Source organism: Myotis yumanensis, unplaced genomic scaffold (genome assembly GCF_028538775.1).
Source record: "Myotis yumanensis isolate MYYU_CA2020_CCGP unplaced genomic scaffold, mMyoYum1.0.hap1 SCAF_11, whole genome shotgun sequence".
Taxonomy (NCBI): Eukaryota; Metazoa; Chordata; class Mammalia; order Chiroptera; family Vespertilionidae; genus Myotis; species Myotis yumanensis.
Window position 1 is genome coordinate 68912097 of NW_027223762.1, and position 16210 is coordinate 68928306.

Consider the following 16210-nt stretch of genomic DNA (forward strand, 5'->3'; position numbering starts at 1 on the left):
CGGTGGAGTCCGGCCTGGTCCTGGGCCTCTCCGGGGGGGATCGGCTGGGCCTGCCGTGCCAGGGGCCTGGTTGTGCACCGAGCACCTGGGGCTTTTGGGACCTACTCATTGCAGAGTGTGCTCTCTCTGGGCTGGCGAGCAAGATGGTGAATTCAGAGAAGCCTTCAACCTCTTCCCGACTCTGTTAATCTGCCCACACACTGCACGGTGGAGTGACGTGGAGCGTTTCATGTGTGTAAGTGAGCGGACCAGAGCTTGTCTTTGACACGTCCACCGGGTGAGGATTAGCTGAGAAGACCTGGCTGGACAAGGAAGTGGGCGTGGCTCTCCGCCAGATGGGCATTGAAGTGTGTGTGCGTGTGTGCGTGTGCGTGCACGCCCGCCGTGCGGCTGTGTGTGTGCCCAGTTAAAAGGCGGGGCGTGTTGGTGTTCATGCTCTTGTCTGGCTTTGGCTTTGGGAGTGCTTACACAGCTAATCTGGCATTTATGATTACTTCCATTTTGAGCCCAGCAGGAGGCTCTTCGGGGATATTCACAGAGAAATGGCTTAATTGGATTTCCACCCAGCACAGTGTTTGAATGGCATTAGGGATGGCATTCACTGGGCTGCTGCCACAGGAAGTCCTATAGATGTTTTTGAGCTTCAAGACTTAGAAGTGCTCTTTGACTCCGTCCCTCTCATTGGCTCATTGCTAATTTATTCAACAAAGGAAATACTCAGGGAGAAAAACTCGGCAGTAAAATTAAGAAATGTGGTTTGTAAGCGGAGCCTCATTTGGTTTCTCATGGTTACAGTGTTGTCTGTGCTTAAGGCTCCGTATGGATACTGGGGTCTGGCGCGGGCATGTCATGTGAGGGATTCTTGGGGTGTCTTGGGTTAAAACTAGGGAAGAGGATTCTGGGCCCCATGGCACCGGCTGTGGCCGGCTTTGGACAGTTGCAGCCGATATTACGCTCATGATGACAGAAGGAGTTTTCTGATGGCGGCCGTCTCATCGGCCCGTCCTCCAGGGCCGCCGTGCAAGCCCCACACGCCAGCATTGGAGTCCCTCCCCGGAGGCTGTTCCCAGGTCTCCAGGCAATGGAGAGGTGACAGCTGTGAAAGCACGAGTGCTACAGGGGTGAGGGCATTCCTGAGAGCTCCGCAGAGGGCATGTGGGTGCCCTCCCGAACGACAGACTGGAACTGGCTGAGGACGGCCGTGGAAGTGGGAGTCGGAAGGCACCGTGAGCAGGGGGCTCAGAACTGTGAAGGACCTGGCGTTTGTGGGCGACACCCTTGGGCCGCTTTAGGAATACTCAAAAGTAGCCAAATGGCTTTAAAAACCGTGACATTAAACGTTCTATTCAATTGGAATAACCATAAATTTGTTCTCTATAAGTTAAATTTTTATAACTATTAGCCTTTCTAATGGAGAAATTGAATTTATTCAACTCCCTTTTCATTCCTCGTTTTGTGGAATGCGTGTGTGTGATGCTATAAAATGTATGTGACCATCACCTACTGAAAAGGGGAGAGCCATGGCTCAGTGGGTTGGAGCATCATCCCTACACCAAAACGTTGCAGGTTCAGTTCCTGGTCAGGGCGCAAACCTAGGTTTTGAGCTCGATCCCCAGTCAGGGTGCATACAGGAGACAGCCATCGATGTTTCTCCCTCTCCATCTCCAAAATCAAAGAAACATGTCCTTGGGTGAAGATTTAAAAAAAAAGGGGGGGGGGAGGGTAGACAAATCAAGTTGGTTTAGCACCCATCAGAAGCAAAATAGGATAATATGCAGTGAGATTTCTTTTTAGTTTCTTAGAAGCCAGTGCATTCTGTAGGAGGCTTCCGTTACCAGTAATTTACAAAATTAAAATGAACAGCAAACATTCTTCCCACAAAATCTTTCTCACGCCTCTCCACAGCTTGACTGCTCTCTGTGCTCCCTCCGCTTCTCAAACGCTGAAAGTCATGGGCCAGTCCCAGTCCCGTGTAACGCATTACCTTCAGCAAATGGCTGCAAACCTTGCATCCCCCAGCCTCCTGGGGAGTTTCATCCTGGCTTTTTTTCTAATATATTTCTTTATTGATTTCAGAGAGAAAGGGAGGAGGGGAGAGAGAGAAACACCAATGATGAGAATCATTGATTGGCTGCCTCCAGCCGGTCCCCTACTGGGGATTGAACCCGCAACCCAGGCGTGTGCCCTTGGCCGGAATCGAACCTGGGACCCTTCAGTCCGCAGGCCAATGGTCCATCCACTGAGCCAAACCAGCCAGGGCAATCCTGGCTTCTTAATGGACAGTGACGTGAGCCGGAACTGAGGTGGGTTCCGAGCCACCTCCAAGTCCCTGGAGAACTCAAATATGTGCCCATCTGTCCATCCGTGTCCCTGCTCACTTGGGGACAAGGCTTAGTCCCAGGCCTGGCCGATGGGTGCAGCGCTCTCTGGAAGATTCCATCCGCAGGCTCAGCGGACTCAGTGCCCTTCTCCTAAGTTACTGTGTGGCTCTCAGTAACAGCTGTGGCGCCTGAGGGGCAGGGGAGGGGCAGGGAAGGGGTAGGGGAGGGGCAGGGGGAAGCAAGGTTGCGTATAGGATTAATTTTGCTGCGGGAAAATCTTTAGTTTATAAAACAACAGGAGTATTCTTTGTAGGAAAAAGTACAACTCTTTATAGAAAAATATAGGAACATTTGTTTAGTACCATACAACTACTGTCTGCATATAGTCAGTGTCAGGTGGCGTCGTTTTTCTAGCAGGTGGTTTGGAGCATGGAACGCTAGCTTCCCAGGGGGTGGAAACCTGCCCACCTGGAACCCCCTCTCGGCGCTCACCTGCCCACGAAACGGTTACGTTTTTGTAAACCTTTTAAAAAGCAGAACATTCTCACAGCACATTTTTTTCTGTTACATCCCCTCAGGCAAGGAAAACAAAAGAAAAAATGGGGCAAATAGGGCTATTAGTGAAAGAACAGGAAGGGTAATTTTTGGATTAGAATGTGATTTCCTGGAGGAAAGAGAAAGGGAGGTTTTTTTAAAAAATCGTGTAGATGGCCTCTTCTCTATATGGGGTAGGGAGATCGCCTACGTGACGGATTACCTACTGGTGCTTGAGCAGAAAATTCCAGACAGCTTAGTTAAAATTATATTTCTGGGAGAAGTGGAAACCAATTGACATTTAAAAAAAAATGTTTTTATTGATTTCAGAGAGGAAAGGAGAGGAAGAGAGAGAAACATCAATGATGAGAGAGAATCATCTATTGGTTGCCTCCCACAGGCCCAACACTGGGGATGGAGCCCGAAACCCACGAGTGCCCTGACCAGGAATCCAGTCATGACCTCCTGGTTCATAGGTTGACGTTTAACCTCTGAGCCACACCGGCAGGGCTGTTTATTTTGTTTTTTTAACAGATGTATTGTCCTGCTTGTTTAAACACAATTTACAATTTTTATGACCTAATAATCCCTTTATTTGGAAAACAACATTTATATGTCTGGTGCTTTGATCACAGGACAAAGTTTAAAAATGGGGCGTGCTTTGCAAATGTCAGAGTTCTGCTTTGGGTGGTCATTTCATCTTCCACTTTCATGTTTTTCTTGTGAAAGGTCCCGGGTTCCACGCCTCGGTCTAAGCCAGTGATGGCGAACCTATTGAGCTTGGCGTGTCAGCATTTTGAAAAACCCTAACTTAACTCTGGTGCTGTGTCACATATAGAAATTTTTTGATATTTGCAACCATAGTAAAACAAAGACTTATATTTTTAATATTTATTTTTTATATTTAAATGCCATTTAACAAAGAAAAATCAACCAAAAAAAGAGTTTGTGTGTCAGCTCTGACACGCGTGTCATAGGTTCGCCATCACTGGTAGGCTGAGGCTTGCCCCACAGCTGGTGCACTTTGTTGTCGTCAGCGTTTACGTAGACCAGGCGGGGCTGGAAATGAGTGGTTGTGATTGGCCATTCAGTAATTGTATGCTAATTAACGTGCAGCTTGAACTGTTTCGAAAATGCTGGAGGATTCAAAACGCTCTGTCAAGCTTTGAGAGTGAAAAGGTTTTGAGAAAACTCAGGCCAATATATGTGTGGGTAAAATAGCACAGTTAGAAAAAGTCACCATCAGTATAATATGTGTGGGCTTCGTTTGCTTCGGAAAAGCCCCCCACCCCCAAGTTAAGACTCTACTTTCAGGGATCATTTCTATAGTTTGTCACTAGAGAAGTTTCTCTGAACGTGTAGAGCACCCGAAACCATGAGGAGGGGGCGCAGCGTCCTCTCCTGAGCCTGAAGCCGGCTTTTGGTGTTGCTTTTGCAGGTGCTACCAGCCATTGATGATCACTCTTCTCTTCCACTGGGAGAGGATGTAGTCTGAGTGGTTTGTGTTAAAAATAAAAAATACAAAGAAAACAAATGGAATTATATTAAACTAAGGAGTTTTTGTACAATAAAGGAAATCCACCCACTGAATGGAGAACATATTTGCCAGTGACACATCTGATAAGGAGTTAATCAGAATTTATAAAGGACCCATAAAACTCAACACCAAAAAACAATCCAATTAAGAAATGAGCAAAGGAGCTGAACACACACTTCTGTAAAGAGGACATACAGATGGCCAATAGACATATGAAAAGATGTTCAAAGTCACTAATCGTCAGAGACATCAAAACCACCATGAGATACAACCACACACCTGTCAGAATGGCTACCATCAATACATCAACAAACAAGTGCAGGCTCGAATGTGGAGAAAAGGGAACCCTTGTGCACTGCTGGTGGGAATGCAGACTGGTGCAGCCACTGTGGAAAGCAATATGGAATTTCCTCCAAAAAATCCACTTCTAAGAAACCTGAAACACTAATTCGAAAGAATATATGCACCCCTATGTTTGTTGCAGCATTACTTACAATAGTCAAGATCTGGAAGCAGCCCAAGTGCCCATCAGTAGACAAGTGGATAAAAAGCTGTGGAACATTCACACCATGGAATACTACGCAGCTGTAAAAAAGAAGCATCTCTTGCCCTTGGAGACAGCATGGTTGGATCTGGAGATTATTATGCGAAGCAAAATTGGCCAGAGAAAGACAAACACCACATTATGTCACTTATATGTGGAATCTAATGAACAAAATAAGCTAACAAAATGGAAACAGATTCACAGATACAGAGAACAGACTGACAGCTGTCAGAGGGAGGGTATAGGGGGCTGGGTGAAAAAGATGAAAGGATTAAGCAAAAAAAACCCCTCAAGACAGACAATAGTATGGTGATTGCCAGAGGGAAAGGGTGTGTGTTATCTATGATGAAGAACCTGTGTGAGCATTTGTCTGCTAGGACTGCCATAACCACATTCCACAGACCCGGTGCCTGACGACAGAAACTTTTTCTCACAGTTCTGGGGGTGGAAGTCCCAGATGGAGGTGTTGGCAGATTTGGTTTCTCTCGATGCTTCTCTCCTCTTGTTGCCTCTTCACATGGCTGTCCCTCTGCTTGTGGGCCCTAGGATCTCTCCCTGTTCTTATTAAGGACCCCGTCAGATTGGCTTAGCAACTAACTGCCTCGTTGTGGCAGAATCTCTAAATACGGGTACATTCTGAAGTGCTGGGGTTGGGCATTTAACATTTGAATTTTGGGGGGACATAATTCAGACTGTAACCCATGGGACACGCACAGCTGCAGGATGTAAGAAGAGCTATATGTTGCTAAAGGAACCGAGAAGGCAAAGTAAAGTGTTCAAGGGACCCTGGAGGCATCTGGGAATTCTCAGAGGCGGGTTTTGAACAGCCTCTTCGAAGGGGTAGGATTTCTTCCACCCTCTGAACACGGGGTGGGCTGTGCAGGGAGGAGAGAGGGTTTAAAGGGAGTTCCCAGAGCCCAGCTGCTGAAGAAGGGTGGGCTCTCCAGGCTGGGGCCCGAGCAGCCACGTCAGTGGAGACCTGAGCTGCAGAGGACAGGGAGGGACCCTCTCGAGGGCTGCGGTGGGGGAGGGGGCACCCCTGTGCCAGGCCGCCTGCGCACAACACCGTGCAGTGGAGACACGCAGGAAAGACAGTGGAGTTTAATCGCTCTCTGTCTTTATTACTAAAGTGAAACATGTAACGATGCCACAGAAAAGATTAAAGTTAAAAGTAAAATCATAATGCTCACCCCTGATTCCCCCCCACCCCCCCCACCAGTTTATTAGTGGTAACCACTGTTCACAGCAGCTTGTGCCTGGCCTTCCTGCCTGCTTTTCAAGGTTCTATTAAAAAAAGAAAAGAAAAGGAAGAAATGTGAGAGGGAGAGGCCAGTGAGAGAGGAGGCAGGAAAACCGGGCTTGCTCGCCGCTCTGCTGTGGGCCTGGGCCTTTCTTGCAGCTCCAGCTCCCTCATTCGTTCAGTCCTTCGTCCCCCAAGGTGAGGGCAGTACCACACGGCCCACCGCAGGCAGGTGGGAAAATTAAGGTGGTGTGTGCGTCCCAGCACAGCACTGCCCCTGCCTGACTGAGGCTGAAGCTGGCTCCCACTGGCAGGTGCCCGTCAGGGGAAGTGGCAGCGATCTGCCTGAGTCTCAAGGCTGAGTCACCGTTAGTGGGGAGCTTTGTGGGAGAACGCTCGGCTGGACTTTGAAATCAGATGAGTGTGGGTTCAGGTCCTGCCTGTGGGGCGTCTGGTGCTTTGGCTCCTGAGCTGAACAAGCAGGTGTGTGGCCCAGGGTGGCCGTGAGGATGGGCAAGGCTGCGGCAGGGGTGGGCAGCAGTGCCTGCTCCACGGGCACCGGGACGCGCTCTTTCCCTGCCTGGTACGCGGCTTCCGTGGTCAGGAGGAGGAGAGGCGATCCCCTGAGCTCGCAGACACGCGCCGTGCGAGCATCCCAGTCATCTGCGATCTGCGCAAAGCTGCCAGCTCTAAAGTAGTTGGAGCGCATTGCCCAGCAGTGTCTGCCCGAAGGCCCACAGCTTTGTGCCATCAGCACAGTGGGACACCTGCCCTCTTAGCAGCCCTTCATGCTCCATCTTTAATGCCTTCCTGGAGCAATGCCTCCCTGGAGCAAAGCGTATTGGTGATGGCTGTCAGCCTGGGTCTGGGGCAGGCGGCTGGGAGGAAACGGCCAGCCCTGCCACGTGCTCGGGTCCCGATGCAGGCACTGGGAATGCGGAGGGCAGGGGAGGTCCGGAGTCCGCAGCCGCCCTGGGGCGAAGTAGGCGCTGCAGCTCAACGCCCAGAAGGATGAGTGAAAGCCCTGGTGTGGCTCGGGCATCTTAAAGCACACTTGAGAAGAAGAATATCTCCGTGTTGCAGAGAACTTAGATTATCCCGTGCATTTTGTGGTGGTAAAGTTTTGTATTATGAAGGGTCCAACTTAATGTAGAAAAAGAACATCTGGTGTGTGTTCATGTCTCCTCTCCCTCCTCCTCTTTGGGGTCTAAAGGGAGGTGCACGTGGGGAAGTCCTGTTCCAGGCAACGTCGCCCGTGTCGCCTTGCCGCCTGCCCGCAGCGGCCGTGTGGAGCGGCGTGCACTCTTGGATGAGGGTCTTCCTTCCTCCTGATGAAGTGCCTGTGCCAGGCGGTGCTCGTCTGGGGTTGCTCTTGGCACCATGTTGGCTTTTCCTATGGGTTAGGTCTCACCTTGTCCTGAAGGCCTGGTTTGGAGAGCTCGCGCTTCGAGTAAGCTAATAGCCCACCTTGTACAGAGGCGGTGGCAGACTCCCTTAAACCCGAGGGGGAAAGGTTTTGATCACTGTTTTTTCTTAAAGTCATGCTTATTAGTGTGTTGACAGTTTGCCAGTGAAAGGCTTTTCTCACGGAAAACACCGCAGCCTTCGTTTTTTACACGTGAGTCCCAGGTGGCCATCCGCTCCTTCACATGAACTTGAAGGGTGTCCCTTTGATCGATGCTCCTCTGTGGCTTCGGTCCAGCTCTTCCTGTTTCCGGCCTGGCCCACACACAGGCGGTGTGCTGTTGATGTGGGGGATGTGGTGTTTTGAGGCCTGCGTTCCTAGCTCTACAGCCTATTAGGGAACACCTGTAGCCCCCCGAGAACTTCACTCATGGTTAAGAGGGGTGTGAGTAACTGTCCTGTCAGGGTATTGGGAGAGTTGAATGCAGCGCTCCTGAGAGCACGGTGCGTGCAAAAGGAGGCCCCATGGGGACAACCCAGACAGCACACCAACTGCCCAGCCTTGGGCCACGGGGATCTGACATCAGGCAAATTTACTTTTCAATTAAAAATTTCAAATACAACTTATGTCTGAAAGAACCACTGAACACACCAATATGGAGGGAGGTCGTGTTGATGGGCTTGGCTGCTTACCGGGTGGTTTTCTTTATTTTTTTATTTTTATTTTTTTTAAAATATATTTTATTGATTTTTTACAGAGAGGAAGGGAGAGGGATAGAGAGTTAGAAACATGGATCGCTGCCTCCTGCACACTCCCTACTAGGGATGTGCCCGAAACCAAGGTACATGCCCTTGACCGGAATCGAACCTGGGACCCTTCAGTCCACAGGCCGACGCTCTATTCACTGAGCCAAACCGGTTAGGGTTGGTGGTTTTCTTTAGTAAGTGGCTTATGTAAGGTCAGAAGTGAGAAATAAGAACCCGTGTTCCAGGTGTCAGGCCAGACATGAAAATTCCCATTTCGAAAGAACCTGTCATTTTATTGTAAACACTTAGCAGAGAGAAGGGTGTGATCAACCTGGTATACATTTAAAAAAAAAATCTTTATTGTTGGAAGTATTACATATGTCCCCTCTTTTCCCCCTTGACCCCTTCTAGCCCACCCCCGCCCCCTGCCCTAGGCCTTCACCACCCTGTTGTCTGTGTCCATGGGTTATGCATATATGCATACAAGTTCTTTGGTTGACCACTTCCCACCACCTACCCTCCCCCGCCTTCCCTCTGAGATTCTTCAGGCTGTTCCATGCTTCCATGTCCCTGGATCCACTCCATTCATGTCTATTGTGTTTACTAGATGCCACATATGAGTGAGATCATGTGATACTTGTCTTTCTCTCACTGTTTTATTTCACTTAGCATATAATCACCAGGTCCATCCATGCTGTCTCAAAGAGTAAGAGATCCTTTTTTTTTTTTTTTTTTTTTTACTGCTGCATAGTATCCCATGGTGTAAATGTACCACCGCTTTTTTATCTACTCATCTACTGATGGGCACAATGGGCTGTTTCCAGTTCTTGTGCTGCTATGATAGATTCCTAGAAGTGGGATCACTGGGTCAAATGGCAGTTCCATATTGAATTTTTTGAGGAAACTTCATACTGTTTTCTATAATGGCTGCACCAATCTGCATTCCCACCAGCAGTGTACTAGGGTTCTCTTTTCTCCACATCTTCGCCAATAATTGCCATTTGTTGATGATAGACAGACATTCTGACAGGTGTGAGGTGATACTTCGTCATTTTAATTTGCATCTGTGTGTCCACTTTGGAGAAGTGTCTATTTAGGTCCTTTGCACATTTTTTAAAAATATATTTTTATTGATTTCAGAGAGGAAGGGAGAGAGAGAGTTAGAAACATCAGTGATGAGAGGAAATCATTGATTGGCTGCCTCCTGCACCCCCCCACCCCCCACAGGGGATCAAGCCCACAACCCGGGCATGTTCCCTTGACTGGAATCAAACCCGAGACCCTTCAGTCCATAGACTGACACTCTATCCACTGAGCCAAACCAGCTAGGGCCTTTGCCCATTTTTTAATTGGATTGTTTGTTTTCTTTTTGTTAAGTTGTGTAAGTTCCTTATATATTTTGGATATTAACCCCCAGCTTTATTTCATTTCTTTTTTTCCCCAGCTTTTTTTTGGTTTCCATTTGCATGGAAAAAATTTGTTTCCATCCCTTCATTCTCATCCTGTGTGAGACTTTTTTTCTGAGGTGGGTCTCTTGTAGATAGCATATAGATGGGTCATGTTTTTGTATCCATTCAGCCACCCTATGCCTTTTGATTGGAGTATTTAATCCATTTACATTAAAGTTTATTATTAAGAGGTATTTATTTATTGCCATTTTAATTATGTATGCCTAGGTTTCACTCTCCATTTCTTCTCATTATATCATTGCCTTCAGCATTTCTTGCAATGCTGGCTTGGTGGTGATAAACTCCTCCCCCTCCCCCCTTTTTTTATTTTTTTGGTCTGGGAAGCTCTTTATTTCACCATCTTGAATGAGAGCCTTGCTGGATATAGTAACCTTGGTTTCATATCCTTGCTATTCATTACCTTGAGTGCTTCATGCTTTTGCCTTTAGAGTTTCTGATGAGATATCAGTTGACAGCCTTATGGGAGCTCCTTTATAGGTAACAAATTGCTTTTCTCTTGCTGCCTTTAAGGTTCTCTCTTTGTCTTTCATTTTTGGCATTTTAATTATGATGTGACTGAGCATGGGCCTTTTTGGGTTTTTCTTGATTGAGTCTCTGTACCTCCTGAACTTGTGTGACTTTTTCCTTCACCAGGTTAGGAAAGTTTTCTGCCATTATTTCTTCAAACACGTTCTCTATCCCTTACTCCCTTTCTTCCCCATTCTAGTGCACCTATTATGTGAATATTGTTTTTTTTTTTAATATATTTTTATTGATTTCAGAGAGTGAGAGGGAGAAAGAGATAGGAACTTCAATTATGAGAATCATTGATCAGCTGCCTCCTGCAGCTGGGGATTGAGCCTGCAACCCAGGAATGTGCCCTTGACCGGAATCAAACCCAGGACCTTTCAGTCTGCTGGCCAACACTCTATCCACTGAGCCAAACCAACTAGGACTGTCCTCTTGTTTTCTAATTCTTTTTTTTTTTTTTTTTTGGTTCTCTGATTGGATGATTTTTCTTCCCTAATTCACTGACCCTATCCTCAGCTTCTCCTAATCTGCTGTGTATTCTTTCCAATGTTTTATTTGTGTTATGTCATTCTTTATTTCCGACTGTTCTTTTTCATAGTTACTATATCTTTTCTCATGCTGTTGAGCATCTTTGCTATCATTATTCTGAACTCTATTATCACATAATTTTATCTCTATTTTATTTATCTCTTCTTCTGGAGAATTCTCTTGTTCTTTCATTTGGGGCTTTTTTTTTTTTGGCTCCTCATATTTTGGCTGCCTGTTTGGGTTTGTGACTGTGTATTAGGTAGATGTTAGACCTTCCAATCTCTAGTGCAGAACAGTGTCAAACACTGTTTCTGACTAATTAGATCAGGCAAATACTCAAAGCCTCCAGAGACCTGCCTCTGCCCGAAGACTGATTGGTTTAGTCTTCAGTAGTCCTCAGGCAATCATCCACGGGTGTGGCAAGAGGTTTTCCAACAGGATGGGGTCTTTGCTTTTACCTGGAGGCTAATTGTTATTCTCAATCTCTTAATGGGCCTCAGAAAGCCACACCATGGAGTAAGGGGTTTTCCAATAGGGTGGGTGAACTGTCTTCTCCCCCAGGCAAAAACTGCCTGGATTGCAAAGGCCTGCCTGAGAAAGCGGACCTCTGCAGCATGAGGGAATAACTTAGCACAGGAAACCAGGGTGTCTGCCTTCTGAGCTCTAACCTCAGAGCCCCCGATCCTGGCTTCTGCTCACACAGCTCCAGTCTACTCTGCCCTCCCTCTGCTGGAGCCCCAGGGGAGTGGCTGCACACTAAATTTTGTGTTGGCCCTTTAAGAGGGTGCCTGCTTTTCCAGCCCTCTCTCCCTGGCAGAGTGCTTTTCACAGCCAGATATGTGGGCACCTTTCTCAGTTCTGGTGCTTTTTGCTGGGGCGGGGCAGGGGGGCTCGCTTGGAGATTAGACCCCAGAGTTCTCAGTGGCACCCCCCCACAGCTGAGATATCTCTACAGAACTTCAGCTGCTGCCTGTGGGCGCCCGCCAGCCCTTTCGTGCCTCCGCCCCACCTACCAGCCTCTAGTGGTCTTCTCTTTCCATCCTTGGTTATCAGGGTTCTCTCTAGTTGATTATTTGGGGTGGTTTTTTTGTTTATTTGTTTGTTTTATGTATTTTTAGTTGTAATTTTAATTTGGTCCTGGATGGGTGTCTATGTAGCATCCACTTATTCTGTCGCCATTTTCAATCTCCATTTCCATCCTGGTATACATTTAATGTCTTGCCCAAATCTAGTCTTCCCATTGTGTTTGGTTATCACCTTTTCCTTGCATTTAATCATATTTTTAAATAAAAAGCATGTACCCTCTAAAATAATGCTAGAGAATATGTAAAATAGGATGAAGTTTTTAATAAAAGTTTATGATCTTGCCTTTGTAACATTTTTTTATGATAGCCCTACTCGGATTATCTTTTGCTACTTGACTAAAATAGAACTCGATTTTTCTGTGGGGTGTTTAACACTTTGGGCCATAATCAAGCCAGGGATGAATTAATGGCTCTCTGAGGGAACTGTCAAGACAGATCCCCTCTGGGTGTGAAATGTAATTAACAATGGCAGTGAACTCAGTGGGAGCGCCGCAGACCTTCAGGGACCTGGAAAATGCCAGGCAAGGACTGAAAGTAGTTCCCCCAGTGGAGGGAAGGTGAGGGGAGAGCAGACTGCCCAGCAGGAGGGAGAGGCTGCAGTGCCCCGGCTTCTCGCCACAAGGCCCTGGTATTTCTGGGTATGTTATTCTCAGATTTCCTGCAGGGATGATTTTAGCACCAGGCTGTGGGCCCGTAGCTGGCCTCTCAATAAATGGCCAGGACAAGAGACTCCAAGACAGGATCGCATCTAAGTAATGTCAGTGCTCTCTGCAGTGGCCGTCTCAGCGCCCAGACTGGCTTCCTTCCCAGGGGGCAGCCTTCCTTTTGTTATGGCAGGCTCCGCAGGTCTGGGTGGGGAGCGGTGGGTAGGGAGTCTGAATACACTTGGGACCTAGGTCCCTGTTTTATGGCCTGCTGTCCCCACTCTCTCCATCCCTTGCCTCCCTGACCGTGGCCTCCATCTGATTGGCGGCTAGAAGGTGGGGAGGTGGGAGCAGTTTGTTTGGGTAGAGGTCATTAGGTACAAGGCAACTTTCTTCTGGGGTTTATTAAAAATATTTGTTTCAGGTAAATAAGCAGTTATTTCTCAAGCAGTTACTTAAAGTCAAACAAGCAAGCGTCCTAATATGTGATTTTGTTTCTTTTCAGATTGCCTCTGCTCCTTTACTACAAGAGATTTCCCAGAGCAGAGCTCTATGGAAGTGTGAGTTGGGTGTGGGAGCCTGGAGAATTCCCGCCGCTCCGTCCTGCACAGGTGTGATCTGCTGGAGTCACCGCCAGGGGTTCTGGCGTGGCCAATCATCTCGTAGCTGAGGCCAAGGGTAAGTCTGCAGCTTCCTGCTTTAAAATGGGGAGAAGAGGCTGCTTTCGCCTGAAATACTTGCTTGGCACAGTAGGTTGGACATTTATAAAATGGCAGGAAGTGTAGCCCTGATTTGTTGAGACACCTAATATTTCCGTTTTCAAGGGACTTGGTTGAAAAGTTACAGTCACTAGCCCTGCTGTAGGGTGTGACGCGCTGAGGAGCTGGAGGCATAGCATAGGCACCGCGCCCCGTGAAACGCCCTGCGCTCAGCTCTCCGGCCCAACAGGTGGCTCTCGAGGCTGCAGGTCGGGCCTCCTGCGCTGCTGGGAGCCCTGAGACGAGGGGGCGCTGCCGCCGGGACGCTCAGTCCAGCAGAGGATTCACTCTGCTCTGATGCTGAGAAGACAAGTCTGCATCAGAAGTTGCCAATAGATAAAAGGTTTTGAGGAACGTTTACCTGTTTTTACGAGAATGTACTTGTGTGTGTTAAACTGAAACCATGTCTGTAGTGTAGGCAGGTGGGTTCTGAGATCCAGGGGCCCTGTAATAGCAGATACTAGAAAAAGTTATACCCATATAACAAAGCATTGCTTAGCCCTGGCATCGTTTGGGATGTTTGACTTAGGACGTAAGAAATGCTGGGCAGTAGTCTGGCCGACCTGGCTCCGTCTCTGGCTGTGTGAGCAGGTGCAATTGCACCTCCAGACCAGTGCCTCACAGCTGGATCAGTGCCTCACAGCTGGGAGCAGTGCCTCACAGCTGGATCAGTGCCTCACAGCTGGATCAGTGCCTCACAGCTGGGAGCAGTGCCTCACAGCTGGATCAGTGCCTCACAGCTGGGAGCAGTGCCTCACAGCTGGATCAGTGCCTCACAGCTAGGAGCAGTGCCTCACAGCTGGGGCCAGTGCCTCACAGCTAGGGCCAGTGCCTCACAGCTGGGGCCAGTGCCTCACAGCTGGATCAGTGCCTCACAGCTGGGAGCAGTGCCTCACAGCTGGGAGCAGTGCCTCACAGCTGGATCAGTGCCTCACAGCTGGGAGCAGTGCCTCACAGCTGGATCAGTGCCTCACAGCTGGATCAGTGCCTCACAGCTGGGAGCAGTGCCTCACAGCTGGGAGCAGTGCCTCACAGCTGGGGCCAGTGCCTCACAGCTGGATCAGTGCCTCACAGCTGGGGCCAGTGCCTCACAGCTGGATCAGTGCCTCACAGCTGGGGCCAGTGCCTCACAGCTGGGAGCAGTGCCTCACAGCTGGGGCCAGTGCCTCACAGCTGGGAGCAGTGCCTCACAGCTAGGAGCAGTGCCTCACAGCTGGGAGCAGTGCCTCACAGCTGGATCAGTGCCTCATAGCTGGGGCCAGTGCCTCACAGCTGGATCAGTGCCTCACAGCTGGGAGCAGTGCCTCACAGCTGGGGCCAGTGCCTCACAGCTGGGGCCAGTGCCTCACAGCTGGGAGCAGTGCCTCACAGCTGGGGCCAGTGCCTCACAGCTGGATCAGTGCCTCACAGCTGGGGCCAGTGCCTCACAGCTGGGGCCAGTGCCTCACAGCTGGATCAGTGCCTCACAGCTGGGAGCAGTGCCTCACAGCTGGGGCCAGTGCCTCACAGCTGGATCAGTGCCTCACAGCTGGGAGCAGTGCCTCACAGCTGGGAGCAGTGCCTCACAGCTGGGGCCAGTGCCTCACAGCTGGGACCAGTGCCTCACAGCTGGATCAGTGCCTCACAGCTGGGAGCAGTGCCTCACAGCTGGGAGCAGTGCCTCACAGCTGGGGCCAGTGCCACACAGCTGGATCAGTGCCTCACAGCTGGGAGCAGTGCCTCACAGCTGGATCAGTGCCTCACAGCTGGGAGCAGTGCCTCACAGCTGGGGCCAGGGCCTCACAGCCGGGGCCAGGGCCTCACAGCTGGGGGACAGCACCCAGTTTATTAGCTTCCCTACAGAACCTTGTTTTGCTGCTTTTATTCATAAATTGTTTTAAACTACTCTTGAAATCTGTAACTTTGTACTATAAAATCTCTTGGTGTGACTTCTGTAAATTTATTTAGTTTAGTATACATTAGAGTTTTCTCTCATTTGGTCTAAAACTACTACCAGAATTTTGTAAATGGGTTTTTTTCTCCTTGACCACTTTCTTTTTCAGGGGCATGGGAGTGATTCTTAATTTAACTTGTGTTCCCCGCTGCTGTGTGCTAACCAGAACGGCCCGGAATTAATATGCAGTGTTTCTTAAAGGGAGGGTTCAGTGCCTGACTGCCGTCGCCTCACTAACCTGTGTGACTTCTTCTGGAGAAAATGACCCCTTGTCCTGTTTATTTAGGGTGTTGCTCGTCATGATTTCTAGTCGAGACCCTGGTTTGGGTTGGAGAGCCGGGAGCTCCGTTTGTACAGCCTGATTCCAAGCCCCGTCTCTCTCCCTGCGCCTGCACTTGAAGCTGTGCCAACCCTGCCCACCCGGGTGCCGCTGGCTCTGACTAGCTTTACACCCCCTGCCCTGCATTGCTAGGGAGCTCCCAGCTACCTCTTCCAGGCCTCATGGGAGACCAACCCCACTCTGCTGATTCATGCCCCATCCTGGGCGATTTCCATGACCTTAAAAACAGCAACAAAAACTCCTAGGTACGGGGACTCCGTTTTTCTAATAGTCATTGCGGTGGAACCTGTAATGCAGCTCATATTTCATGGCAAAATAAGCTAGAAATTAAGTGCAAATCCTCAAATCTGACCACCAGAATTCATTAGTAATTCATCACTAACAAACTGACACTAACTACTTCTTTAGCAAGTTCTTGACATCAGTGACATTAACGGACAGTAAGCTATTGTCAGGCCCTGCCCAGTGTGGCCCAGTTGGCTGGAGCGCTGTCCCGTGCACCGAAAGGTCTCGGGTTCCATTCCTGGTCAGGGCACATACCCAGGTTGTGGGTTGGTCCCTGGATAGGATGTGTGTGGTAAGCAACTGATCGACATCAATGTTTCTCTCTCTCTCT

At 49.0% G+C, this 16210-nt stretch overlaps 1 protein-coding gene and 1 pseudogene across 1 annotated transcript in view; both read left to right on the top strand.

Moving 5' to 3' along the window:
• NCK2 (NCK adaptor protein 2) overlaps positions 1-16210 on the top strand; it is a 133518-nt gene that overhangs the window by 58698 nt on the left and 58610 nt on the right. The window contains exon 2 of the mRNA XM_070429849.1: positions 13069-13241. The gene's annotated coding sequence lies outside the window, so the exon portion shown is untranslated. The remainder of the gene's footprint in view (positions 1-13068; positions 13242-16210) is intronic.
• LOC139020275 (small nucleolar RNA U3) lies at positions 4154-4355 on the top strand (annotated as a pseudogene).